The sequence below is a fragment of the Scophthalmus maximus genome, chromosome 12 (genome assembly GCF_022379125.1).
Source record: "Scophthalmus maximus strain ysfricsl-2021 chromosome 12, ASM2237912v1, whole genome shotgun sequence".
Classification (NCBI taxonomy): Eukaryota; Metazoa; Chordata; class Actinopteri; order Pleuronectiformes; family Scophthalmidae; genus Scophthalmus; species Scophthalmus maximus.
The window spans coordinates 7,352,858-7,370,531 of record NC_061526.1 but is presented as its reverse complement, the minus strand read 5'-3'; the positions used below and the strand labels follow the sequence as shown (position 1 = coordinate 7,370,531).

At 38.3% G+C, this 17,674-nt stretch overlaps 2 long non-coding RNA genes across 10 annotated transcripts in view; both read right to left on the bottom strand.

The window, feature by feature from the left end:
- Positions 1-2,256: 2,256 nt before the first annotated feature.
- On the bottom strand, positions 2,257-6,273 carry LOC118285542. Of its 8 annotated transcripts, none has more exons than XR_007031851.1 (6): positions 5,994-6,273; positions 5,410-5,535; positions 4,350-4,439; positions 2,775-4,256; positions 2,586-2,688; positions 2,257-2,452 (listed from the first exon to the last, which is right to left on the bottom strand). It is a non-coding gene; the product is annotated as an uncharacterized LOC118285542 (long non-coding RNA). The 8 variants fall into 8 exon arrangements; XR_007031850.1 differs by having other exon boundaries at positions 2,598-2,688; XR_007031845.1 differs by having other exon boundaries at positions 2,257-2,688; positions 2,775-2,847; positions 2,944-4,256.
- Positions 6,274-7,055: 782 nt separating this feature from the next.
- The window catches only part of LOC124850835, a 40,695-nt gene continuing 30,076 nt past the window's right edge, over positions 7,056-17,674 (bottom strand). For both annotated transcript variants that reach the window (XR_007031880.1, XR_007031879.1), the window contains one exon: positions 7,056-7,475. This is a non-coding gene — a long non-coding RNA (uncharacterized LOC124850835). The remainder of the gene's footprint in view (positions 7,476-17,674) is intronic.

The following is a 17,674-nucleotide window of genomic DNA, read 5'->3' as shown; positions in this document are numbered from 1 at the left end:
GCTTATAATCTCTGTCATTGGAGCTCGGCTGTTGGATCATGTGACTTTCTGTGAATGTAATTCATAATCTCCTGCAGCTCAGACACTGTCATAGTAACAATAATCGTACATACATTTTTAATTACTGGACCCCCACTGATCAGAAAGGAACCATCAGTGGTTTATAGCAATACATGCTCCTGATTCTGCAGAACAAAGCACTTTAACAATGTAAGATATGTATTATAAACTCCTTGAAAACTACACGTTACACATGTTGATAAATTCATATTTCTGACCTTCCTGTCAGAGCATCTTCACAACTGAAGGAAACCAGACCAACTGCTCGTCCTTCTCCACACAGAACCTGGGGCTCTTCAGTGACCTGCTGGTTGGTTGGTTCCACTCCGGGTTCTTTAAACGTCGTGGAGAACACAGCGACTCTCGGGAACCTTTAACATAACTGCAGCATCGTTTGATAAACTATTCATACGTGTTATGAAATGACACAATGACAACATTGATTTAGTGAAATGAAATGACGTCACTTTAGTGGAATGTCTCAACAGGAGTAACAAATACATTCCGTACATGTTTATATAAGGGACAATCTACAGTCGACTTACACGGTCTCACAGTTCATCTCTACTGCTTCCTCTCAGCTTTATTAGAGTTACAAGAATAAGCACAAACACGTCCCACATCATGTCTTTGTCAAGGTGAAGTACCTCAATGGAAGAGAGAAGACTTATTGAGATGTACATATATTTTGCAGTGAAGTATTCTCTTCTTCAGCTGTGTGCGTCCCCTTGACAACTCTTCATCGGGATCCACATAAACGCCTGATGATCATAAAGAACCGGTCCAGGCAGGTCGACATCACCGAGACCAATCATCCACTTCAACAGTTTCATCGATAGAAGACCGAAAATACAAGTTATTGAGGAGGAGGAAAAATGATGTTACTCCTGTTACAATGCAGTAACCATTATTAAATAGGTCATACGATATGAATGTTTATCAAAACCATTAATATCCTTACATCCATTGTGTTACTGTAATTAACTCTAGCTCAACCACACTATGGATTTAAGTTCTATGATTCAATTCTTTGGAGATTATTTTTTTTCTGGTTTGATCCAACTCACTAAATCTGTGTCAGTGTGATGGTTTAACTGCAGGAGAAGCCTCCAGTCCAGGAACTCCGACAACACACCAACAGACAAACGGACCAACCGACCGTCCAACAGACAAACGGACCAACCGACCGTCCAACAGACAAACGGACCGTCCGACCGACGGATAAACAAACCAACCGACCGTCCAACCGACCGACCGACGGATAAACAAACCAACCGACCGTCCAACCGACCGACGGATAAACAAACCAACCGACCGTCCGACGGATAAACAAACCAACCGACCGACGGATAAACAAACCAACCGACCGTCCGACGGATAAACAAACCAACCGACCGTCCGACCGACGGATAAACAAACCAACCGACCGTCCAACCGACCGACGGATAAACAAACAGACCGACCGTCCAACCGACCGACGGATAAACAAACAGACCGACGGATAAACAAACAGACCGACCGTCCAACAGACCGACGGATAAACAAACCAACCGACCGACCAACAGACCGACGGATAAACAAACCAACCGACCATCCAACAGACCGACGGATAAACAAACCAACCGACCACCCAACAGACCGACGGATAAACAAACCAACAGACCAATGGAAACAAACCGACAGACCAACACACCGACAGACCAATGGAAACAAACCGACAGACCAACACACCGACAGACCAATGGAAACAAACCGACAGACCAACAGAACATTTAAACTACAATGAACAGAAAAGGTCTGTTATTGTTTTTGTCAATGTTAAGAACGATATTTTCCTAAGAAGCTACTTTCCTCCATTTGTCCATACAACACACTGGATGTTAGGATATCATCATTCATATCTTACAAACTATAGATCGAGCCTCCTAAAGTTCACCACATTGATGGATTTAACTTTGTCAAAGAGTTAAGATTATTATTTTTTTTTCCCATTTCAATGTATTGTTTGGTATCATTCATCTAGATCCATGAATTATTCTGTGAGTCGTCAACATGTTAAAAAACGAAACTACCGATCCCTGGCTCCGCCCCTTTGTCCAGATCCTCGTTCAGGAGCTTTTCATCCTGCTGACAGACAAAGACAAATCTGTATTGCGATTTCCATACAAACTGTCATTTTATGATTAAATACTTTGCCTTAATATTTCTTGCAGTGAAGTATTCTCTTCTTGAGCTGTGACTGGTTCTCAGCAGGGATCCACATCAACACCTGATGATCACAGAGACAAATGGGATTCCTTTAGCTCGATGATGTCAGATTACAGAATGATCACAGACAGGAAGCATGTCTCCAGGCCCCGGCAAAGGTCCAGGTGAGTCAGTGTCACATCCACTTTAGTTTCATAGGAAGAGGAAAAAGACAAGTTATTGAGAAATAACAGATCAAAATTATTATCAATTCCCTGCTGTGTTAAAATGTAGTAACCATCTCCCGCAGTAGGTAAACATATATAATGCACAGTAACTTGATGTCTAACATGTGGGAGGGGATGTAGTGACTCTGCAGCCACCACAAGCCATCCCTGGCTCCGCCCCTTTGTCCAGATCTATGTTCACGAACTTTTCATCCTGCTGACAGACAAGATCAAATCTTTAACACCATAACTCTGTATTGTGATTTTCATACAAACTGTGTTTATGATTAAATTCTTTACCTTAATATTTCTTACAGTGAAGTATTCTCTTCTTGAGCTGTGACAGGTTCTCAGCAGGGATCCACATCAACACCTGATGATCACAGAGACAAATGGGATTCCTTTAGCGAAAGATTGATGTCACTTCCTCTGTGCTCATTCTGTAATCTAACCAGAGTAAAGTACAGACAGAAGGCAGGGGACCGTCCGTGTCACGTCGTCCACACAGTTCACCATTTACCTCGAAGGAAGAGAGAAGAACGAGTTATTGAGATGCACAGGTAGAGAAGTAACTAATAAAAATGTAGGTAACAGAGGTCAACCTTTCCTTCAGTCGCACTGTAATCTCATTTTGTTATGGGTCAGACTGTGGATGTAATTTATGTTCAGTGATTTAATTCTTTGGAGATTTTTTTTCTGGTTTGATCCAACTCACTTAAAATCAATAAATCTGTGTCAGTGTGATGGTTTAACTGCAGGAGGAGAAACCTCCAGTCCAGAAACTACATGAACTCCGACAAGACCGATCAACAAAACAGACCAACCAAGCAACCGACGGATCAACAGACCAACAGACCGACGTATCGACCAACAGACAGAAACGTATCGACCAACAGACCGACGGATCAACTGACCGACAGATAAACGTATCAACCAACAGACCGACGGATCAACTGACCGACAGATAAACGTATCAACCAACAGACCAACCAAGCAACCGCCGGATCAACAGACCGACCGACAAACGTATCGACCAACAGACCAACCGACCAACGTATCGACCAACAGACCGACCGACAGAAACGTATCAACCAACAGACCGACGGATCAACAGACCAACTGACCGACAGACGTATCAACCAACAGATCAACTGCCCGACAGACCGACGTATCGACCAACAGACCGACGGATCAACTTACAGACAGATTAACGTATCGACCAACAGACTCACCCACCTACAGACCAACCAACACACCGACTGACAGAACATTTAAACTACAATGAACAGAAATGGACTGTTATTGTTTTTATGTTAAGAATGATATTTTCTTAAGGAGCTCCTTTTTGTCCATACAACACGCTGGATGTTATGATATTAACAGTGGTAATCATCATTCATATCTTTACCAACTATAGATCGAGCCTCCTAAAGTTCACCACATTGATGATTTAACTTTGAAATGAACAAAACTATTTTTCTTAATTCTTTGACCATGTTTTATTGTTCTGTCTCATTCATCTAGATCCATGAATTATTCTGTGAAAAATCATGTTAAAAAATGTTAAAGAAAGAAACTTAACATCCCTGGCTCCGCCCCTTTCTCCAGATCAGGAGCTTTTCATCCTGCTGACAGACAAAGATAAATATTTAACACCATAACTGTATTGTGATTTTCATACAAACTGTCTGTTTATGATTAAATTCTTCCTTAATATTTCTTGCAGTGACGTATTCTCTTCTTGAGCTGTGACAGGTTCTCAGCAGGGATCCACATCAACACCTGATGATCACAGAGACAAATGGGATTCGTTTAGATCGATGATGTCACTTCCTCTCTACTTTACTCTAGTCAGATTACAGAATGAGCACAGACAGGAAGCAGGCAGGGGACCGTCCATCAAGACGTCCAGGTGAAGATCCAGGCAGTCGCCAAGTCCGTGTCACGTCGTCCATCCACTTCCACCTCGATGGAAGAGAGAAGGACAAGTTATTGAGATGCACAGGTAGAAAAGTAACAAATAAAAATGTCCTCCAGTAGGTAACATGTACAGAGAAGGTCAACCTTTCCTTCAGTCCCATTAATTTATGTTCTATGCAACACGATCGTCTCCACTGGATTAGAAAGACTCTGAAGACAGACACGTCACTGGACTGTTGAATCATCTAATGTGCTTTACAAAGACCGGAGAGCTTCAGACCAACTCCTCAGTGCCCTCTGGTGGACACTACCCGTCAAGTTAAAAATGAGGACAGCTGTTTGTCAGCAGGATTTTAATGACCATGATTCTGTATTATGATTTTCATTTTATATACATTTCATAAATATTTTATATATATTTATATAAGGGCAGCAGAGAGGCCGATGTCCGACCGACCGACAAACCAACCAACCAACCGACCTCGGACCAACAGACAAACAAACCGACCGACCAACTAACCGACCTCCGACCAACAGACCAACCGACCAACCGACCTCGGACCAACAGACAAACAAACCGACCGACCAACTAACAGACCAACAGACAGACCAACCGACCGACCAACTAACCGACCTCGGACCAACAGACAAACAAACCGACCTCGGACCAACCGAAACACCGACATCTTTAATAATCAGCAGCAGTAGTAAGAAGACGTCTCCAGCAGTGGACAGTTGCCTCTCTGCTGCCCTCATGAAGATTAACCTCATTTCTTTGAACACTAAACATATGATAGTGGAAATTAAATGAAGATCCTACGACAGAATTATGGTCTTAAAATGAGGGGAAATCATCGGATTTATTGCAATGGCCTCAGGAAGTAAAATGTTCATAATTATATACAAATTGCTACTTTTAAATTTAAGGAATCAAGTTCACGCTTCATTGTTTTTATGTAAATCACCATGTGAATCTTTTTTTTTAATAACACATCGTTTAAGATCCAAACTTCACCTGAATATCTCTGGCGGTGAAGTTTTGCCTCTGCGCTCTTCAGCTGTGCGCGTCCCCGCGAGGCTCCTCGTCAGGACCACGTGGTTCACCTGCTCATCTCAAATGTTTGTTCGTGGCGTCGTCAGACTTTTAACCAACGTCGATTCCAGTTCACACAAACGACAAAGTTACTGTTCGACCCCGACCAGTTGGCTCGGAGTCGTAAAGTACCTGGAGCCGCAGGTGAGTTCGACGTCACACAAACGGATCCAACGTTCGTTGTAACTCACAACTCGTCCCGTCGCCAGGTTCACGACTGGTTCACGACTCGTCCCGTCGTCAGGTTCACGACTGGTTCACGACTCGTCCCGTCGTCAGGTTCACGACTGGTTCACGACTCGTCCCGTCGTCAGGTTCACGACTGGTTCACAACTCGTCCCGTCGTCAGGTTCACAACTAGTTCACGACTCGTCCCGTCGCCAGGTTCACGACTGGTTCACGACTCGTCCCGTCGCCAGGTTCACGACTGGTTCACGACTCGTCCCGTCGCCAGGTTCACAACTGGTTCACGACTCGTCCCGTCGCCAGGTTCACGACTGGTTCACGACTCGTCCCGTCGTCAGGTTCACGACTGGTTCACGACTCGTCCCGTCGCCAGGTTCACAACTGGTTCACGACTCGTCCCGTCGTCAGGTTCACAACTGGTTCACGACTCGTCCCGTCGTCAGGTTCACGACTGGTTCACGACTCGTCCCGTCGTCAGGTTCACGACTGGTTCACGACTCGTCCCGTCGTCAGGTTCACAACTGGTTCACGACTCGTCCCGTCGTCAGGTTCACGACTGGTTCACGACTCGTCCCGTCGTCAGGTTCACGACTGGTTCAGACAACGTGATCTTGTTTCGTCGCTCGCGCCGGGTCACTGACGTCTCTTAACAGAGATCAGCGGTATCTTTACCGCTGATTGGCTGCCCGAGTCTGCCCAGGTGGAACCAACTCTAATCAGCAGCCACAAGCTGCCAATCAATTAAAGGCGGATTCCACCACTTTGTCCCGTTAAAGGATGACGTCATCGTCACAGGGAGGAAACAACTACTGGATTCACTGATTGAGAGAAAAAACAACAGCAACTTTGACATGATAATCTATTGAACACTGAGGGGAAACATACAGAGATATACACACTCCCTCCTACTCTCTCGCTGTCTGTCACCCCCTCTGTCTACTATCCAACTATCTTTGTACGTTAGTTGGTGTTTGCATTAGTAGATAGTAATATGTAGTTAGCTCTGTAGCTAATGCAAACGGTTACTCTGCGCTGTCTTTTCATTACCACACCTTTTCTTTTGAATAAGCGAGCTGTACACTGAGGACTTCTCCTGTCTAACAACTTTCCATTACGATGTGTGACAATCTTTGCAAAGCTTACTGCTCATACAGCTTGTCCAGTATCTTACACACAATATATTGTCATCATTCATTCATCATGAATGATGACAATATATTGTGACAATTATATTTTCAATAATTTGAACAAATTGGTTGCATTGTTTTTTTGAGTATACAAGTTTTCTGTCAATAGATGATGTGCATATCAAACATGAATTCAAAGGAGACATCATACAGATACTGTATAGCATTTGAATCACACACTTATCACACAGGTTAGACAGTGTTCTAATGTTTAATCACAAAATATACCATCAGTGATTATAAAAATTTGTAGGATTTATTGAATCCATATGGAAAAAACACCATAGATAGGATGGATGTTTGCAAGAGCTAGATGTTGACTAAATGCCATGTCCAATTCTTTTAATGGTTACAGGAGCTTTGGGAGCTGGTGCTGGGGCTTTCTTGGGCAGACAATCAGCGTCGTCATTCCAGTCTGTGGATCTTCACATTTGCGCATGTTGGAATTAGAGCCCTTGGTTAAATCGTGTCACATATCTGGCTATGACCTCCTCCTTGTCTGGCCACTCATACTGTGCAGCTATGGCCTCTGGAATGGGAATTTTCTAAATGGCTTCCTTGTAAGGTCCACAAAGACTTTTTCAAAGACGAGGTCCATCAAGTCAGCCACATACCCTGTGCAATATTAGACAAAAAAAAATGTGTTTACATTTTCATGTGTCTTACAAAACAATGCCTGAAAGGATGTTTTAAATTACCTCCTGACATTGGACACTTTCTGTAATTTACTAGGAGTATAAAATGTATTGTTACTGTATTATTTAGAATACATTTTGTGTTAAAATGTACATAATTTGTCGGTGAAAAAGAAAGGTAACGCTTACGGAATGTTGGCTCAGTCCTAACTGGTTTTGCTCTTCCTTCCCCCTAAAAGAACTTTGGGAAGTGTAGTCTAAAGCAAGGCTGTCCACCAGAGGTTTGGGCTTGTGGCTATGCCGTCTCATGCCTTGCTATACTGTGTCGTTTTATGCAGTTTCAAGGCCTTACTACACCATGCCGTTTTTTCAAATTTTTTGCCATACTATACTTTACTGTTTTTAGGCCTTTCTACACTATGCCGTTTGCCGCCTTGCTATGCTGTCGTTTTATGCTGCTTTCATGCCATAATATACAATGACGTTTTTCACTTTTTTTGCCATACTATACTATGTCGTTTCTTTCAGTTTTCATGCCATACTATATTATGTCATTTTATGCTGTTTTTAGGCCTTACTACACTATGCTGTTTTGTGCTGCTTTTATGCCATAATATACAATGCCATATTTTCACATTTTTTGCCATACTATACTATGCCGTTTCTTTCAGTTTTCATGCCATACTATACTATGTCGTTTTATGCTGTTTTAGGCCTTACTACAAAATGCCGTCTGCAGCCTTGCTATGCTGTCGTTTTATGCTGCTTTCATGCCATAATATACAATGACGTTTTTCACTTTTTTTGCCATACTATACTATGTCGTTTCTTTCAGTTTTCATGCCATACTATATTATGTCATTTTATGCTGTTTTTAGGCCTTACTACACTATGGTGTTTTATGCTGCTTTTATGCCATAATATACAATGCCATTTTAGCCATACTATACTATGTCGTTTTTTTCAGTTTTCATGCCATTCTATACTATGTCGTTTTATGCTGTTTTAGGCCTTACTACACTATGCTGTCTGTAGCCATGCTATACTATGTCATTTTATGCTGCTTTTATGCCATAATATACAATGCCAATCTTTCACATTTTTTGCCATACTATATACTATGTCGTTTTTTTCAGTTTTCAAGACATAATATACTATGCCATTTTATGCTGTTTTAGGGCTTACTACACTATGCCATCTGTAGCCATGCTATACTATGTCATTCTCTGCAGTTTTTATGCCATAATATACAATGCCATTTTATGGTGTTTTTAGGACTTACTACACTATGCCGTCTGTAGCCATGCTATACTATGCTGTTTTATGCTGCTTTTATGCCATACTATACTATGCCGTTTCTTTCAGTTTTCATGCCATACTATACTATGTCGTTTTATGCTGTTTTAGGCCTTACTACACAATGCTGTCTGCAGCCTTGCTATACTATGTCGTTTTAAGCTGCTTTTATGCCATAACAAACGATTTTTTGCCATACTATGTTGTTTTTTCAGTTTTCAAGAAATAATATACTATGTCGTTTTATGCTGTTTTAGGCCTTACTACACTATGCCGTCTGCAGCCATGCTATACTATGTCATTCTCTGCTGTTTTTATGCCATAATAACTGATTTTTTGCGATACTATAGTATGTTGTTTCTTTCAGTTTTCATGCCATACTATATTATGTCATTTTATGCTGTTTTTAGGCCTAACTACACTATGCTGTTTTATGCTGCTTTTATGCCATAATATACAATGCCATTTTAGCCATACTATACTATGTCGTTTTTTTCAGTTTTCAAGACATAATATACTATGCCATTTTAGCCATACTACACTATGCCGTTTCTTTCAGTTTTCATGCCATACTATACTATGTCCTTTAATGCTGTTTTAGGCCTTACTACACTATGCCGTCTGCAGCCTTGCTATACTATGTCATTCTCTGCTGTTTTTATGCCATAATAACTGATTTTTTGCGATACTATAGTATGTCGTTTCTTTCAGTTTTCATGCCATACTATATTATGTCATTTTATGCTGTTTTTAGGCCTTACTACACTATGCTGTTTTATGCTGCTTTTATGCCATAATATACAATGCCATTTTAGCCATACTATACTATGTCGTTTTTTTCAGTTTTCATGCCATTCTATACTATGTCGTTTTATGCTGTTTTAGGCCTTACTACACTATGCCGTCTGTAGCCATGCTATACTATGTCGTTTTATGCTGCTTTTATGTAATAATATACAATTCCGTATTTTCACTTTTTTTGCCATACTATACTATGTCGTTTTTTTCAGATTTCATACCATACTATACTATGTCGTTTTATGCTGTTTTTAGGCCTTACTACACTATGCCATCTGTAGCCATGCTATACTATGTCATTCTCTGCTGTTTTTATGCCATAAAAAACGATTTTTTTCGACACTATGCTATGTAAATTTTTCAGATTTCATGCCATACTATACTATGTCGTTTTATGCTGTTTTAGGCCTTACTACACTATGCCGTCTGCAGCCTTGCTATACTATGTCGTTTTATGCTGCTTTTATGCCATAATATACAATGCCATATTTTCACATTTTAGCCATACTACACTATGCCGTCTGCAGCCTTGCTATGCTGTCGTTTTATGCTGCTTTCATGCCATAATATACAATGACGTTTTTCACTTTTTTTGCCATACTATACTATGTCGTTTCTTTCAGTTTTCATGCCATACTATACTATGTCGTTTTATGCTGTTTTAGGCCTTACTACACTATGCTGTTTCATGCTGCTTTTATGCCATAATATACAATGCCATATTTTCACGTTTTTTGCCATACTATACTATGCCGTTTCTTTCAGTTTTCATGCCATACTATACTATGTCCTTTAATGCTGTTTTAGGCCTTACTACACTATGCCGTCTGCAGCCTTGCTATACTATGTCATTCTCTGCTGTTTTTATGCCATAATAACTGATTTTTTGCGATACTATAGTATGTTGTTTCTTTCAGTTTTCATGCCATACTATATTATGTCATTTTATGCTGTTTTTAGGCCTAACTACACCATGCTGTTTTATGCTGCTTTTATGCCATAATATACAATGCCATTTTAGCCATACTATACTATGTCGTTTTTTTCAGTTTTCAAGACATAATATACTATGCCATTTTAGCCATACTACACTATGCCGTTTCTTTCAGTTTTCATGCCATACTATACTATGTCGTTTTTTTCAGTTTTCATGCCATTCTATACTATGTCGTTTTATGCTGTTTTAGGCCTTACTACACTATGCCGTCTGTAGCCATGCTATACTATGTCGTTTTATGCTGCTTTTATGCCATAATATACAATGCCATTTTTTCACATTTTTTGTCATACTATACTATGCCGTTTCTTTCAGTTTTCATGCCATACTATACTATGTCGTTTTATGCTGTTTTAGGCCTTACTACACAATGCTGTCTGCAGCCTTGCTATACTATGTCGTTTTAAGCTGCTTTTATGCCATAACAAACGATTTTTTGCCATATTATGTCGTTTTTTCAGTTTTCAAGACATAATATACTATGTCGTTTTATGCTGTTTTAGGCCTTACTACACTATGCCGTCTGTAGCCATGCTATACTATGTCGTTTTATGCTGCTTTTATGTAATAATATACAATTCCGTATTTTCACTTTTTTTGCCATACTATACTATGTCGTTTCTTTCAGTTTTAATGCCATACTATACTATGTCGTTTTATGCTGTTTTAGGCCTTACTACACTATGCTGTTTTATGCTGCTTTCATGCCATAATATACAATGCCATATTTTCACATTTTTTGCCATAATATACTATGTCGTTTTTTTCAGTTTTCATGCCATACTATACTATGTCGTTTTATGCTGTGTTAGGCCTTACTACACAATGCCGTCTGCAGCCTTGCTATAATATGCTGTTTTAAGCTGCTTTTATGCCATAATATACAACGCCATTTTAGCCATACTATACCGTTTTTTTCAGTTTTCAAGACATAATATACTATGCCATTTTATGCTGTTTTTAGGCCTTACTACACCATGCCGTCTGTAGCCATGCTATAATATGCTGTTTTATGCTGCTTTTATGCCATAATATACAATGCCATTTTTTCACATTTTTTGCCATGCTATACTATGTCGTTTTTTTCAGATTTCATGCCATACTATACTATGCCATTTTATGCTGTTTTTAGGCCTTACTACACTATGCCATCTGTAGCCATGCTATACTATGTCATTCTCTGCTGTTTTTATGCCATAAAAAACGATTTTTTTTCGACACTATGCTATGTAAATTTTTCAGATTTCATGCCATACTATACTATGTCGTTTTATGCTGTTTTAGGCCTTACTACACTATGCCGTCTGCAGCCTTGCTATACTATGTCGTTTTATGCTGCTTTTATGCCATAATATACAATGCCATATTTTCACATTTTAGCCATACTACACTATGCCGTCTGCAGCCTTGCTATGCTGTCGTTTTATGCTGCTTTCATGCCATAATATACAATGACGTTTTTCACTTTTTTTGCCATACTATACTATGTCGTTTCTTTCAGTTTTCATGCCATACTACACTATGTCATTTTATGCTGTTTTAGGCCTTACTACACTATGCTGTTTCATGCTGCTTTTATGCCATAATATACAATGCCATATTTTCACGTTTTTTGCCATACTATACTATGCCGTTTCTTTCAGTTTTCATGCCATACTATACTATGTCCTTTAATGCTGTTTTAGGCCTTACTACACTATGCCGTCTGCAGCCTTGCTATACTATGTCATTCTCTGCTGTTTTTATGCCATAATAACTGATTTTTTGCGATACTATAGTATGTTGTTTCTTTCAGTTTTCATGCCATACTATATTATGTCATTTTATGCTGTTTTTAGGCCTAACTACACCATGCTGTTTTATGCTGCTTTTATGCCATAATATACAATGCCATTTTAGCCATACTATACTATGTCGTTTTTTTCAGTTTTCAAGACATAATATACTATGCCATTTTAGCCATACTACACTATGCCGTTTCTTTCAGTTTTCATGCCATACTATACTATGTCCTTTAATGCTGTTTTAGGCCTTACTACACTATGCCGTCCACAGCCTTGCTATACTATGTCATTCTCTGCTGTTTTTATGCCATAATAACTGATTTTTTGCGATACTATAGTATGTCGTTTCTTTCAGTTTTCATGCCATACTATATTATGTCATTTTATGCTGTTTTTAGCCCTTACTACACTATGCTGTTTCATGCTGCTTTTATGCCATAATATACAATGCCATTTTAGCCATACTATACTATGTCGTTTTTTTCAGTTTTCATGCCATTCTATACTATGTCGTTTTATGCTGTTTTAGGCCTTACTACACTATGCCGTCTGTAGCCATGCTATACTATGTCGTTTTATGCTGCTTTTATGCCATAATATACAATGCCATTTTTTCACATTTTTTGCCATACTATACTATGCCGTTTCTTTCAGTTTTCATGCCATACTATACTATGTCGTTTTATGCTGTTTTAGGCCTTACTACACAATGCTGTCTGCAGCCTTGCTATACTATGTCGTTTTAAGCTGCTTTTATGCCATAACAAACGATTTTTTGCCATATTATGTCGTTTTTTTCAGTTTTCAAGACATAATATACTATGTCGTTTTATGCTGTTTTAGGCCTTACTACACTATGCCGTCTGTAGCCATGCTATACTATGTCGTTTTATGCTGCTTTTATGTAATAATATACAATTCCGTATTTTCACTTTTTTTGCCATACTATACTATGTCGTTTCTTTCAGTTTTCATGCCATACTATACTATGTCGTTTTATGCTGTTTTAGGCCTTACTACACTATGCTGTTTTATGCTGCTTTCATGCCATAATATACAATGCCATATTTTCACATTTTTTGCCATAATATACTATGTCGTTTTTTTCAGTTTTCATGCCATACTATACTATGTCGTTTTATGCTGTGTTAGGCCTTACTACACAATGCCGTCTGCAGCCTTGCTATAATATGCTGTTTTAAGCTGCTTTTATGCCATAATATACAACGCCATTTTAGCCATACTATACCGTTTTTTTCAGTTTTCAAGACATAATATACTATGCCATTTTATGCTGTTTTTAGGCCTTACTACACCATGCCGTCTGTAGCCATGCTATAATATGCTGTTTTATGCTGCTTTTATGCCATAATATACAATGCCATTTTTTCACATTTTTTGCCATGCTATACTATGTCGTTTTTTTCAGTTTTCATACCATACTATACTATGGCGTTTTATGCTGCTTTAGGCCTTACTACACTATGCCGTCTGCAGCCTTGCTATACTATGTCGTTTTATGCTGCTTTTATGCCAGAATATACAATGCCATATTTTCACATTTTTTGCCATACTATATACTATGTCGTTTTTTTTCAGTTTTCAAGACATAACATACTATGCCATTTTATGCTTTTTTAGGCCATACTACACTATGGCGTCTGCAGCCTTGCTATACTATGTCGTTTTATGCTGTTTTAGGCCTTACTACACTATGCCGTCTGTAGCCATACTATACTATGTCGTTTTATGCTACTTTTATGCCATAATATACAATGCCATATTTTCAAATTTTTTGCCATACTATACTATGTCGTTTTTTTCAGTTTTCATGCCATACTATACTATGCCATTTTATGCTGTTTTTAGGCCTTACTACACTATGCCGTCTGTAGCCATGCTATACAATGCTATTTTATGCTGCTTTTATGCCATAATATACAATGCCATTTAAGACTTGCTACATAATGCCGTCTGCAGCCTTGCTATAATATGCTGTTTTAAGCTGCTTTTATGCCATAATATACAATGCCATCTTAGCCATACTATACCGTTTCTTTCAGTTTTCATGCCATACTATACTATCTCGTTTTATGCTGTTTTAGGCCTTACTACACTATGCCGTCTGTAGCCATACTATACTATGTCGTTTTAAGCTGCTTTCATGCCATAATATACAATGCCATTTTTTCACATTTTTTGCCATACTATACTATGTCGTTTTTTTCAGTTTTAATGCCATACTATACTATGTCGTTTTATGCTATGTTAGGCCTTACTACACAATGCCGTCTGCAGCCTTGCTATAATATGCTGTTTTAAGCTGCTTTTATGCCATAATATACAACGCCATTTTAGCCATACTATACCGTTTTTTTCAGTTTTCAAGACATAATATACTATGCCATTTTATGCTGTTTTTAGGCCTTACTACACCATGCCGTCTGTAGCCATGCTATAATATGCTGTTTTATGCTGCTTTTATGCCATAATATACAATGCCATTTTTTCACATTTTTTGCCATGCTATACTATGTCGTTTTTTTCAGTTTTCATGCCATACTATACTATGTCGTTTTATGCTGCTTTAGGCCTTACTACACTATGCCGTCTGCAGCCTTGCTATACTATGTCGTTTTATGCTGCTTTTATGCCATAATATACAATGCCATATTTTCACATTTTTTGCCATACTATACTATGTCGTTTTTTTCAGTTTTCAAGACATAACATACTATGCCATTTTATGCTTTTTTAGGCCTTACTACACTATGGCGTCTGCAGCCTTGCTATACTATGTCGTTTTATGCTGTTTTAGGCCTTACTACACTATGCCGTCTGTAGCCATACTATACTATGTCGTTTTATGCTACTTTTATGCCATAATATACAATGCCATATTTTCAAATTTTTTGCCATACTATACTATGTCGTTTTTTTTTAGTTTTCAAGACATACTATACTATGTAGTTTTATGCTGTTTTAGGCCTTACTACATTATGCCGTCTGCAGCCTTGCTATACTCTGTCATTCTCTGCTGTTTTTATGCCATAATAACTGATTTTTTGCGATACTATAGTATGTCGTTTCTTTCAGTTTTCATGCCATACTATATTATGTCATTTTATGCTGTTTTTAGGCCTTACTACACTACGCTGTTTTATGCTGCTTTTATGCCATAATATACAATGCCATTTTAGCCATACTTTACTATGTCATTTTTTTCAGTTTTCATGCCATTCTATACTATGTCGTTTTATGCTGTTTTAGGCCTTACTACACAATGCTGTCTGCAGCCTTGCTATACTATGTCGTTTTAAGCTGCTTTTATGCCATAACAAACGATTTTATGCCATACTATGTCGTTTTTTCAGTTTTCAAGACATAATATACTATGTCGTTTTATGCTGTTTTAGGCCATACTTCACTATGCCGTCTGTAGCCATGCTATACTATGTCGTTTTATGCTGTTTTTATGTAATAATATACAATTCCGTATTTTCACTTTTTTTGCCATACTATACTATGTCCTTTTATGCTGTTTTAGGCCTAACTAAACTATGCCATCTATAGCCTTGCTATACTATGCTGTTTTATGCTGCTTTTATGCCATAATATACAATGCCATTTTATGGTGTTTTTAGGACTTACTACACTATGCCGTCTGTAGCCATGCTATACTATGCTGTTTTATGCTGCTTTTATGCCATAATATACAATGCCATTTTAGCCATGCTATACTATGCTGTTTTATGCTGCTTTTATGCCAGAATATACTATGCCGTTTCTTTCAGTTTTCATGCCATACTATACTATGTCGTTTTATGCTGTTTTAGGCCTTACTACACGATGCTGTCTGCAGCCTTGCTATACTATGTCGTTTTAAGCTGCTTTTATGCCATAACAAACGATTTTTTGCCATACTATGTCGTTTTTTCAGTTTTCAAGACATAATATACTATGTCGTTTTATGCTGTTTTAGGCCTTACTACACTATGCCGTCTGTAGCCATGCTATACTATGTCGTTTTATGCTGCTTTTATGTAATAATATACAATTCCGTATTTTTACTTTTTTTGCCATACTATACTATGTCGTTTTTTTCAGATTTCATGCCATACTATACTATGCCATTTTATGCTGTTTTTAGGCCTTACTACACTATGCTGTCTGTAGCCATGCTATAGTATGCTATTTTATGCTGCTTTTATGCCATAATATATAATGCCATTTAAGACTTACTACACAATGCCGTCTGCAGCCTTGCTATAATATGCTGTTTTAAGCTGCTTTTATGCCATAATATACAATGCCATTTTATGCTGTTTTAGGGCCTTACTACACTATGGCGTTTGCAGCCTTGCTATACTGTTGTTTTATGCTTTTTTATGCCTTACTACACTATGCCATCTGTAGCCATGCTATACTATGTCATTCTCTGCTGTTTTTATGCCATAATAAACGATTTTTTGCCATACTATACTATGTCGTTTTTTCAGATGTCATGCCATACTATACTATGTCGTTTTATGCTGTTTTAGGCCTTACTACACTATGCCGTCTGTAGCAATGCTATACTATGTCGTCTTATGCTGCTTTTATGCCATAATATACAATGCCATTTTTTCACATTTTTTGCCATACTATACTATGTCGTTTTTTTCAGTTTTCATGCCATACTATACTATGTCGTTTTATGCTGTTTTAGGCCTTACTATAAAATGCCATCTGCAGCCTTGCTATACTATGTCATTTTATGCTGCTTTTATGCCATAATAAACAATGCCATATTTCCACATTTTTTGCCATACTATACTATGTCGTTTTTTTCAGTTTTCAAGACATAATATAATATGCCATTTTATGCTGTTTTAGGCCTTACTACACTATGCCATCTGTAGCCATGCTATACAATGTCATTCTCTGCTGTTTTTATGCCATAATAAACGATTTTTTGCCATACTATACTATGTAGTTTTTTCAGATGTCATGCCATACTATACTATGTCGTTTTATGCTGTTTTAGGCCTTACTACACTATGCCGTCTGTAGCAATGCTATACTATGTCGTCTTATGCTGCTTTTATTCCATAATATACAATGCCATTTTTTCACATTTTTTGCTATGTCGTTTTTTTCAGTTTTCAGTTTTCAGTTTTCAGTTTTCATGCCATACTATACTATGTCGTTTTATGCTGTTTTAGGCCTTACTACACTATGCTGTCTGTAGCCATGCTATAATATGCTGTTTTATGCTGCTTTTATGCCATTATATACAATGCCATTTTAGCCATACTATACCGT